The 10,758-nt window shown below is 57.3% G+C and overlaps 1 protein-coding gene across 3 annotated transcripts in view; it reads left to right on the top strand.

Moving 5' to 3' along the window:
• Positions 1-5,976: 5,976 nt before the first annotated feature.
• Positions 5,977-10,758, top strand: part of CANT1 (calcium activated nucleotidase 1) — a 31,146-nt gene continuing 26,364 nt past the window's right edge. For all 3 annotated transcript variants that reach the window (XM_045888340.3, XM_045888339.3, XM_045888341.3), the window contains exon 1: positions 5,977-6,130. The gene's annotated coding sequence lies outside the window, so the exon portion shown is untranslated. The remainder of the gene's footprint in view (positions 6,131-10,758) is intronic.

Genomic DNA, 10,758 nt, shown 5'->3' with positions numbered 1-10,758 from the left:
ATCGCTCCGCCCAGGGGCCTCTCTCTCTGGCTACGTGCGGACGGGAGATGCAGAAACAGGGGTGCTGGTTTGGGAGGTTGCGGGCAAAGCGCGGAGACGGCACCCTACTCTCTCTTGCCTTGGGAATTCCTTCCTGCTGCTGCTAACCACGTGTCTGCCTGAAGGGCTGAGAAATCAAGAGGAAAGGGGGGCGTGCAAGTCTCACGCCCAGCAGGCACACCTCCGTGGAGATGGAAGAAGAGCACCTGTTCCAGGCGGCGAAGCCAGGAGGGCCAGCGGCCGCACCACAGAGACCCGGGCAGCCCACTGGCTCCTGTGGGAACAGAGGGAGAGATGCCCTGATCCTCAAGTGGCCCTGGAGAACTTCAAGGACTTCAATAACTACGGCAGGATCACATAAACGTGTCTCGTGGGAGATGGGGTTTCGGCTGGCGTTACAACAGTCAGGAATCATTCACGATCTTTGGCATGTGCCTGAGGCTTGGCAAAACTCACATCCCTGCCGGCTTATCGACACAGGAAACCCAGAGATAAGCTCGTCTTCGTTCCTGCACGCTTTCCTGGCCAACGAGACCCAGGCCTAGCACACTGGCTGACCTTCCCCTAGTGGCTCTGTCCTCAGCTGGCCTTCGCTGCAGGGATGGACGGGGGAGACACACAAGAAAAGCAGGAGAGACAAGTAGGCCACGTCTCCATGCAGCCCCTGCCGGACCTTCATCTGGGACCTTAGACAAGCTGGGTCTCTCAGAACTCCTATGAACCAGGAGACATCCTGAATGCAATGGGAAAGCTCCCCGTTGCCCTACCCCGGAGGCCCAGACTTCGGGAGTCCTGGTTCCACCCCAGGACTCCACGCACACAAAGCTGGGCATGTGGCTTGGAAGAGAAACAGATGCAGGGATTTGTCCCCTTTCTTTATGCCATCCGAGATGGCTTTAGTGTTGAAGAACTGAAAGACAGTTATCTTTTTTTTTTGAAGATTTTTTATTTATTTATTTGACAGAGACAGCACAAGCAGGAGGAGAGGCAGAGGGAGAGGGAGAAGTAGGCTCCCTGCTGAGCAGGGAGCCCGATGCCGGACTTGATTCCAGGACCCTGGGATCGTGACCTGAGGCCAAGGCAGATGCTTAGCCAACTGAGCCACCCAGGTGTCCCTGAAAGACAGTTACCTTAAAGATAATTCCGAGATGGGAATCCAGAGGCCCATTAGAGAGCAGAACTCTAGAAATACAGCCAGATAATGACCCTGTCTTCCAGCGGCAGCTGCTCGTTCTAGCCGGAGGCCTTAAGTCCTGAGCCTAGGATGCTCCCCAACCTCCGAGGGCCTTAGTTTCCTTGTCTATAAAGCAGAGATAGGTCCAGGGTCTCTAATCCATAACCCATGCAGTCAGATGTGTTCAGAGTAAGATACAGATGTCTTTCAGCGCATCTTACCCTGCCGGGCTCTGGGGCAGGGCCCCCTGCACCCGACGCTTGCATACCCTCACAACACTGCAGATCACACTCTTCTGCTAAAGTCCTTCATGCCAAACTCAGGGGGGGAAACCACGTTTTCAGAGCTTTTTGTATTTTGGGGACTTGGGGTAAAGGACTGTGACTCTGTAATTGTCACACGACTGATGAAAGGCCTGACGGAGCAGATACAAAGCACGAGAATGTTCGTGATAACCGTCATTATGGTAAGTATAATCTTCTTCCTTCCTTCCTCTTGGGTCGAGCCCCCACATTTCCCAGGAGGTTCGGAAAGGGATTACTCATATCTCTTGAGGCAGGAACCAGGAGGGTGAGGGGCACTGATATGAAATGTGGCAACAAGGACCTGGAGTTTCCCAAGATATTCGCATCAGACAGAAGGCTCAGGGGCGTGGAAACTTCCAGAAAAAAAGAAACTACAGTCTGAGCACATCTCGGGCATCACAGCCCACAGCTCAAGCCAACAGGCAAATGGGCAAAGATTCACCAGGCCAGTTCAACCCTCAATGAAAGAAACAAAATCTGTCACCCAAACACAGAGCTGGCCAGGTCCCTAATGCTCTGTCACCCACTTCATCACCGCCTTAAAACTGTAAGTAGGAAAGCGACACCGGGCAAGCCAGGGATGGTCTTGCAGACTACTTGATTGTTGGTCCTCCATTAGGGCCATAGTGGCCTCAGGCAACCAGGGTGGAATGCTCCCAATTCAGCAAATATCTTCCCGTTGGAAAGTCCTGGCCAGAATTAAGGACAAGAGTCATGGCAAAAAAAAAAAAAAAAAAAAAAAAATTAACAAATCAGAACCCAAAGCCAGCAGCAGTGCCTGAGGGAGATTTCGTCAGCCCCGTGATGGGTCAGAGGCCAGGGCCAACCAGAATGATGAGCCCCCTCCCCCTCCCTGAGGTCTCTCTCTTCAGTTCCCAAGTGAGTTATAGGTCACACCCATCTTGGAATTCCCTAGAAGCCCACACCTCCCACACAAGGATGTCTGGGCCAAACATTTAATGGCTTCCTGAACCTTCCCAAGTGGCCCTTCATCCTCAGACAAGGGCAGCTCATGGGACGTAAAGCTCAGAGACTCACAGGGGGAGAGAACATTCCCAGGAGGCGGCATATTCCATGTCCTTCCCTGTTTGGCAATCCCTTCTCTCTCCCTGGGCATATCACTGCTGCTCACTGCATCTGTTTTCTCATCCCTGGAAAAAAACTATGTGACCTCGGTTAACGTCTGTAAGACGCTGGGTTCCAGATAAGCACAGCCTGTCATTAGCAACACTGTGATTTTTTTCCCACTGTGGCCCCAGCATTCTGCCCGTCCCAGCTATTTTCGGCCGGGCTGCCCAGCCATCCCACAAGGGCAGAGAGCACACCAAAAACTTCTGCATTCTGTTCGGAAAGGGGGCCACAGGCAGGCTCAGATGGTGGCGTCCCACTGCCAAAGGGTGGGGGTGAGGGAGTCTCCGTGGAGATTGGGAAGAGATGGAAACTTGGCGTCCAGACCCAGCCTCCCTGGCCTCTGGCCCACACTCCGTGCTCCTGGATGGCAGAGCCTGCCTTCTGGAAGAATGGGGGCAGGTGGGGATCAGGACTGACAGCTGCAAGGACAGAACAGGCTCATCTGCTGCTTCACCAGCCCTCGTGCTTGTAGAAGACTTCTGTCTAAGGAGGACAAGCCTTTCTCTGGAAGCCCCCAACCCCCCATGGACTGGACGCAAAGACGAACCGTCAGGGAAAAGAAAGCACAATTGCAATCTGCCTTTTGCCATCTATGTACTTTCTGACTCCAAACAGGCATTCACTGTCCCATGCCTCAGTTTCTCCATCTCTCGGTGTTTACGTCCCTATAGTGGGAGTTCCTGCTTTGGCACTTTCAGAGATAACACGTAGCTATCACCATCAGGCAGCATTTTACTTGATAAATAAAATGGGAGGGCCCCCTGGTGGACTGCTCCATTCCAAGCCTTAACTATGAAATGAGTGAGCGAGGATGTAGGTAAACGCACGATGGATGATTAAAATGAAGATTTTTTAGTCTTTTGCGTAGAGCCACAGAAACAAAAGGGGGAGAAAAGTTCTCGACAAAGGCCAAGGTGACCTCTCCAAGGATGCAAAGGAAGTAAGGAGAATTTAAATCACAGCAACACCTAGGTGCACAGGAAGAGCACTTTCTGGGCAGGGCCTCTCCGGGAAGGCAGGAAGGCGAGTGTCTATTCACTAGGAGATGCGAACACCATTTGACCTAGTAATCTTCCTTCCAGCAATTTATCCTACAAATATACTCACAGTTGTGCTCCAACATGTGAGTTCAAGGATTTGCCCTGAAGCATTGTTGTAATGTAAGAAGATCACACATATCCTTAGGGGCCTGGTAAAAGAAGTAACAGGACATCCACACAGTGGAGTACTATGCAGCTCTGTAGAGAAGGAAACACATCTCTACATAACCACACAGAACCAGCTGTGCCGTGAAGTGAAAAATTACAAACCTTTTTGAAAAACATTAACGGAGACCTAAGTAAATGGAAAGGCAAACCATGCTCTTGGGTAGAAGGCTCAACATCATAAAACTCTCAATTCTCAGGGCGCCTGGGTGGGTCAGTCGTTAAGCGTCTGCCTCCGGCTCAGGTCATGATCCCAGGGTCCTGGATCAAGCCCCGCATCGGGCTCTCTACTCAGCGGGGAGCCTGCTTCTCCCTCTCCCTCTCCCCCTGCTTGTGTTCCCTCTCTCGCATTGTCTCTCTCTGTCAAATAAATAAATAAAATCTTTTAAAAAAAAACCCTCTCAATTCTCCCCAAATTAATCTGTAGATTTAAAGCAATTCCATTCAAAACCCCCAACGTTAGGGGTGGATGGGATGTAGGAGGGGGGTGAGGGGGAATTGTCCTACAACACATGAAGGTTTATTACAAAGAGGTAAGAGTGAAGACAGTGGTATTGGAGCCGACAAGAGCAACTATACCAATACGACATAATAGAAAGCCCCTAAACAGACCCATGTATATATGGAAACTTGATCTATGACAAAAAATGGCATTACATACATGCCCAGTGGGGAAAGGATGGATTATTTCCTAAACATGACACTGAGATATTGGGGCATCTGCAGAAGAAGAAATATACATGGCCAAAAAACATAGGAAAGATACACAACTTCTCAGCAATCAGGCAATGAGAAGGCATTTAATGCCATCAGATTGGCAAATTGAACACACCTGATAGTATCTGTGGAACAACGGGCTCTCCCATCCATTGCATACAGTTTTATTTCATTTTTGTACAAGTTATAATAGGCATCTATATTGTTGAGGGATACACACCTATTTGCTAAAACTCTAACATAAAGCATGAGAGTGATTCAAGATCGCACTCACCTCCTGGGGTGGGAGGGGGTTTGGAAGGGGGAGGAGTATGGAGACCTTTCAAGATAGCAGGACTAGCCTTTTCTTTCTCAAGCTGGGAGGCATATATAGCTATAGATATCTTAGTAAATAAAAGGTTTGACTAATTTAAAATAATAGTAATATATGGTATATAGTTAGAACTCAGTTTCGCCTAACGTGAAACAAATCAATTCAAGAAGGGTTTGTCCCCTTTACACCCGCCAAAAATGCAGACCCGAGTGTTTAGCAAATTTCCATTTGGTTTTTTAAAAAGGTAATTTAATATACGCGTTTATGCTTTGTTTGTGTGTCACAAAATCTCTCTAACAATAACCACAAGAAACTAGTAGTAATAATGACTGCCTCTGGGCAGGGAATGTGGAACAGGGACGGGAGGGGTATTTCTCACTGGCCATCATTTACATAATTTGAATTTTTCTCTTGTGCATCTGTTACCTAACGGAAGGCTCTTGGGAGGCCCTGGGGTGGTTGCACTCAAGCCAAGGCTGAAGCTGCAGACCCGCAGAGCACCAATCCTCGCCTAGCTGTTACCAGGCTTTTCTCATGATTTCTAAAATGGGCATTTTTGCAGGACTTGGTGGTGGAGAGCAGGGATGCCTTTTAATACAGTCCATTAAAATAGCTCAGGGGCCGGGGAGGGGACTGGAGAACCAGGGCGAACTGGATACCCTTATTTGGGAGGAGGTTCCTTGAGTGTGAATCAAGGGCAGGGAACCCACCCCCATCCCCAGCACCCCTCCCCGGCAGGACGCTCCAAGCCTGTAGACCTGCGCCCTGATCTTTGCTCTGGAAACAGATCAGCTTTCCTAAGTAGCCGATCACAAGAGTAGAGGGGCTCTCTGATAATGAGGGTGGCAGAAAAGGGTCCGCGCTTCCCCGCCTCCCGGGACACGACAGGGGTCGACAGGGCCAGGCAAGAGGTCCTAAAATCTCAGCTCGCGAAATCACCCCCGCCTCCCGCTTTTGCTGGGCCAGGGTTCCAGAACAAAGCGGTGGAAGGGGTCTGCGGGGTGGTCCCGGCGCACGTCTGCTCCCCTCCCTCTAGTCCGGCCCCCGGAGAGGCTCGCCGAGCAGTAAAAACTACAACTCCCAGCAGTCCCGCCCGCGCCGGCGCGCAGCCGCGGAGCAGAGGCTGCCGGGAGCGCGTCCCGGAGACCCGGCGAGCGCGCCGGGCGGAAGTCGGCCGCCCGCAGGGTCCCGGCCTTGCCGCAGGGAGGCCCCGCCGCCCGCGGGCCCCGGAGCCAGTCCGCAGCGGGTGAGTGACGGCTGCACCCGCGGCCGCCGCGCCCTGCCTCGCGGCGGGCCCACGCCGCCGCCTCCCACCCTGCCACGTCCCGCCCCCGGCCCTCGGACTCCCGAGAAACGGTCTCCTTCGTCCGACGGGCGGCGGACACCTCCCCCTCCGACTTGAGAGACGCCCCCTTGACTGACTCACAGGACTCTCACTGGCTCTGACTCGTGCGGGACGCCCGCCCTCCCGCCCCCCCCCCCCCGACGAGTGCGGGACGCCCGCCCTCCCGCCCCCCCCCCCCCCCGACGAGTGCGGGACGCCCGCCCTCCCGCTCCCCCCCCCCCCCCGACGAGTGCGGGACGCCCGCCCTCCCGCTCCCCCCCCCCCCCCCGACGAGTGCGGGACGCCCGCCCTCCCGCTCCCCCCCCCCCCCCGACGAGTGCGGGACGCCCGCCCTCCCGCTCCCCCCCCCCCCCGACGAGTGCGGGACGCCCGCCCTCCCGCTCCCCCCCCCCCCCCGACGAGTGCGGGACGCCCGCCCTCCCGCTCCCCCCCCCCCCCCCGACGAGTGCGGGACGCCCGCCCTCCCGCTCCCCCCCCCCCCCCCGACGAGTGCGGGACGCCCGCCCTCCCGCTCCCCCCCCCCCCCGACGAGTGCGGGACGCCCGCCCTCCCGCTCCCCCCCCCCCCCCGACGAGTGCGGGACGCCCGCCCTCCCGCTCCCCCCCCCCCCCCCGACGAGTGCGGGACGCCCGCCCTCCCGCTCCCCCCCCCCCCCCCGACGAGTGCGGGACGCCCGCCCTCCCGCTCCCCCCCCCCCCCCCGACGAGTGCGGGACGCCCGCCCTCCCGCTCCCCCCCCCCCCCCGACGAGTGCGGGACGCCCGCCCTCCCGCTCCCCCCCCCCCCCCCCGACGAGTGCGGGACGCCCGCCCTCCCGCTCCCCCCCCCCCCCCCGACGAGTGCGGGACGCCCGCCCTCCCGCTCCCCCCCCCCCCCCGACGAGTGCGGGACGCCCGCCCTCCCGCTCCCCCCCCCCCCCCGACGAGTGCGGGACGCCCGCCCTCCCGCTCCCCCCCCCCCCCCGACGAGTGCGGGACGCCCGCCCTCCCGCTCCCCCCCCCCCCCCCGACGAGTGCGGGACGCCCGCCCTCCCGCTCCCCCCCCCCCCCCCGACGAGTGCGGGACGCCCGCCCTCCCGCTCCCCCCCCCCCCCCCGACGAGTGCGGGACGCCCGCCCTCCCGCTCCCCCCCCCCCCCCGACGAGTGCGGGACGCCCGCCCTCCCGCTCCCCCCCCCCCCCCCGACGAGTGCGGGACGCCCGCCCTCCCGCTCCCCCCCCCCCCCCCGACGAGTGCGGGACGCCCGCCCTCCCGCTCCCCCCCCCCCCCCCCGACGAGTGCGGGACACCCGCCCTCCTGCCCCCTCTGACTAGCGTGGGACATCCCCCCTCCGACTCAGGGGACTCCTTCCCGGCTCTGACCCTCTCCTCCTCCGACTTGAGGGATTCTTCCCCCTCTGACTATCGTGGGACAACTTTGGACCCTGGAGGACTCCTCCTTTTCCTGGCTCACCGGGAGTCCAATCCCTTCCTGCCCCCCAGCCCCGCCCCATGATCGCCCCTTCTGTGATCGCCGCGTCTCTCCTCTCCCACTGGGGAGCCCTCCCCTCTCAGGGGGGTACTTTGTCACACCTGCAGCAGGCCAGCCTCCCCAAACCCAGGCCCCACCTGCCTTCCTGTGGCAGCCAGACTGTGCACCCTCCTCCCGCCCCTGCATCTGGCCTGATCCTCGCATCCCTGGGCTGTGGCGCCTCCGGCTCCATCCTGTTGCATGGTGCCTTCCCTCTGCCCTGTGTGTCTCCAGGCTTGGCGGGCCCCGGGACTCGCAGTCACTCTCCTGTCTGCCAGGTCCAGCCTTCTCCCAGGCCCCTTAGTGTCCCCGGGAGACCACCGTCTCTTGAGCGCACCAGCCTCACTGGTCACTGTTGTCCTAGAGTGATGCTTGACTGCTAGCACGTTTTCCACAAAGCGTAGGTTTGGGACCATGCGTCGGCTGATGTCAGCTGACTCTTGCTGGCTCCTCAGTGTAAGGACCAAAACTTGGCAAAAGCATAGGGTCACAGGAGAGTCCGTGAAGAGGAAGCGGGTGCTGCAGCCTCTCCTTCCTCTCCCTTTTCAGAGCTGTACCGGACAGATCTCCCCCCCCTCCCCTCCCGCCCGAGCTCCCAGCCCCACCCAGAGGCCGCTGAGCAGGACAGTCCAACCTGGACCTGAGGGCTCAGCGGCCAGCGGCCTCCCGGGGCCCCTCCCTGACAGCCTCAATCAGCCTTCTATTCTGGCCTCCGGGGCCCCACTGAAAGATACACTGATGAGCCGGTCTTCTCCCCTCTGGACTGGGGCGATGTCTCACCCTGGGCGGGGTGGGCTGGGGGGAGGGGGGAGGACTCCCGTGAAGCGTGCGTCTGTTCAGGCAGCGGCCTGGAGACTGAGCAGTCTCGGTGTTCTCGCTGGACCTGATCATAGAAGGCGTGTTACGCCCCAGGGCGGTGAAGAAAGTCCTAGACTTGCAAGTGTACAGGAGCCACTTTGTGTCCCCTATGATCCCTCAGTCGAGGTGTCCATCTGAGCATTTGATGCCTTCTGTAGCTAAAGCCTTCTTGCCCCTAAAACTGTCCCCCGACTGTGGTTCCGGCCACACTTCCACGGCCACAGCCGGGTAGTGGATGTGTTGGTTTCAGCTGTTGGTGCAACTGTGCACCTCATCCGCCCTGCTTCCTGAGCCACAGAGGTGATGCGGACAGATCCAGAGTGTGACGGGAGCAGGCCTCGCTCTGGCGGTGTGCCCCCCCCATTCCCTGTGTGTGGCCTCTGAGGTGGGCTTGGGCAGGCTCACAAGTACCCAGCCCCTTTCATCTGAGTCTTAAGACCCTCTGGGCAGCTGTGTGGCATCCTCACGGCAGCCACCTGGAGTCGCTATGCAGATACCTGAGTGTTTCCTCTTTCAAAAACGGCATCTCAGATCTGAGACAGCGGTCCAGCATCCTGAAATGGATCAGCACCGTGACAGGGACGTCATTTCTGTGTCGTGTAGACATTTGTGGAATGGTACCTGGGACACTGGAGGGAAAATTTAACAAGTGCTCTTTTCCTTTCACTGATACTGTGGACTGTGGCTTTAGGACTTTAATGTGGATTTTCCTTCTCATGAGACCAAGACAATTATTTAGACAAAAACATCCTGATAATAGGGAAATCTGGGAAGATGTTCAGTTTTTCTTTTTGTCTATGTTTCTTTTGACTCCTGCTTGTTTATCTGTAACAAGTGCAGTCATTACCTGGAACTCACAACTTGGGGTTTCCAGGCAGAGTGCCGCTGCGTCCATGTTCACCTGGGGACATGCCGTGGAGAACGAGGCATCACGCAGACCCTGAGTGACAGTGTGGAAGTGTTAGAGCCCAGTGCATCCAGAATGGCTGCAGGGGGTCCTGCCGGGCTGTGTGCGTCCTGCCCTGCTGACCACTGTGTCCGAGGGCCCGGCCCTGGGGAGAACAGGACAGAAGATGGGTTCGGGCAGGTGCAACCCCACTGATTTGGGTGGATGGTGGAATTTTTATTGCGTCCCCTTATTTTCAGGCTCTCTGGAAAACAACCCTGATAATGGGGAGTGTTGCTTGGGACGTGGCTTTCGACTGGAAGGGTAACTTTTGCTGAAAGTCCTCGTGACGTATAATCTTGACACCACGTCACACCCAGCCCTCCTGTGATGTAGTAAATGCAGACGGTGCCGGGCCCTGGAGCTGTGCCACCCACGCCGTGGACAAAGCTGTGCGTGGGTGGTCCAGCCCCTGGGAAAGCTGGACATCCTTTCCCTGTCTCCTTTCTGTGGTTGGCAGAATAACAGCCCCCCAAGATGTCCACGTCCTAACCCCCAGAACCTGCAAGTATGTGACGTGACAAGGGGGGTCGAAGGTAGCAGATGGAAGGAAGGGTGCTCATCAGCTGACCTTGAACTAGGAAGCGCATCCTGGATTATCTAGGTGGGCCCAGTGTAATCATGGCTGGAGGAAGTAGAAAACAGAGGCAGAAGAGCAGGGGTGGGGGTAGCAGAGAGACGCAGAGACGGATGTTGCTGCTTGGAAGGTGAGGAGGGGCTGCAAGTCAAGCACCGCCCGCACCTCTAGAAGCAGGAGCCGTCCAGGAGGAGGGTTCTCTGTGGGAGCCCCTGATTTTAGCCCAGTGGGGCCCGTCAGACTTCCGTCCTGCAGGGCTGTGAATAAGTGTGTGGTGTCAGGCCGCCACATCTGCACGGAGTGCTCACAGCAGCGGTAGAAACCCCACTTCTCTCAGGTGCTTGGCTTATAAACAAAACACAGCTGAAAAAGAAGTTATCCTGAGCTGTGTTTAACTTGCTTCAGGAAGCAGTCATGAGTACCTGCTGTATGCAGAGTAAGGGGGTGGGAGGTGCAGCGTCTCAGCCGTTAAGGAAACTGCTATCAGGGAGGAGGACCTCAGTTAGTCCCTGAAGGACAGACTTGGCTAGTGTGACTTGTTCCTTCCTGGTTTCCTTCTGCTTCTCACCCCCGTCCAAATTCGAAATGAAATTTTCAAGTACAATACAGTCTTGGTGAGTCCAAAGCAGGAGAATGCCTTG

Source organism: Mirounga angustirostris, unplaced genomic scaffold (genome assembly GCF_029215605.1).
Source record: "Mirounga angustirostris isolate CCGP_5_RB_7025 unplaced genomic scaffold, mMirAng1.0.hap1 SCAF_17, whole genome shotgun sequence".
NCBI lineage: Eukaryota > Metazoa > Chordata > Mammalia > Carnivora > Phocidae > Mirounga > Mirounga angustirostris.
The sequence above is the reverse complement of the archived record's forward strand: the minus strand, read 5'-3'. Positions and strand labels throughout refer to the sequence as shown.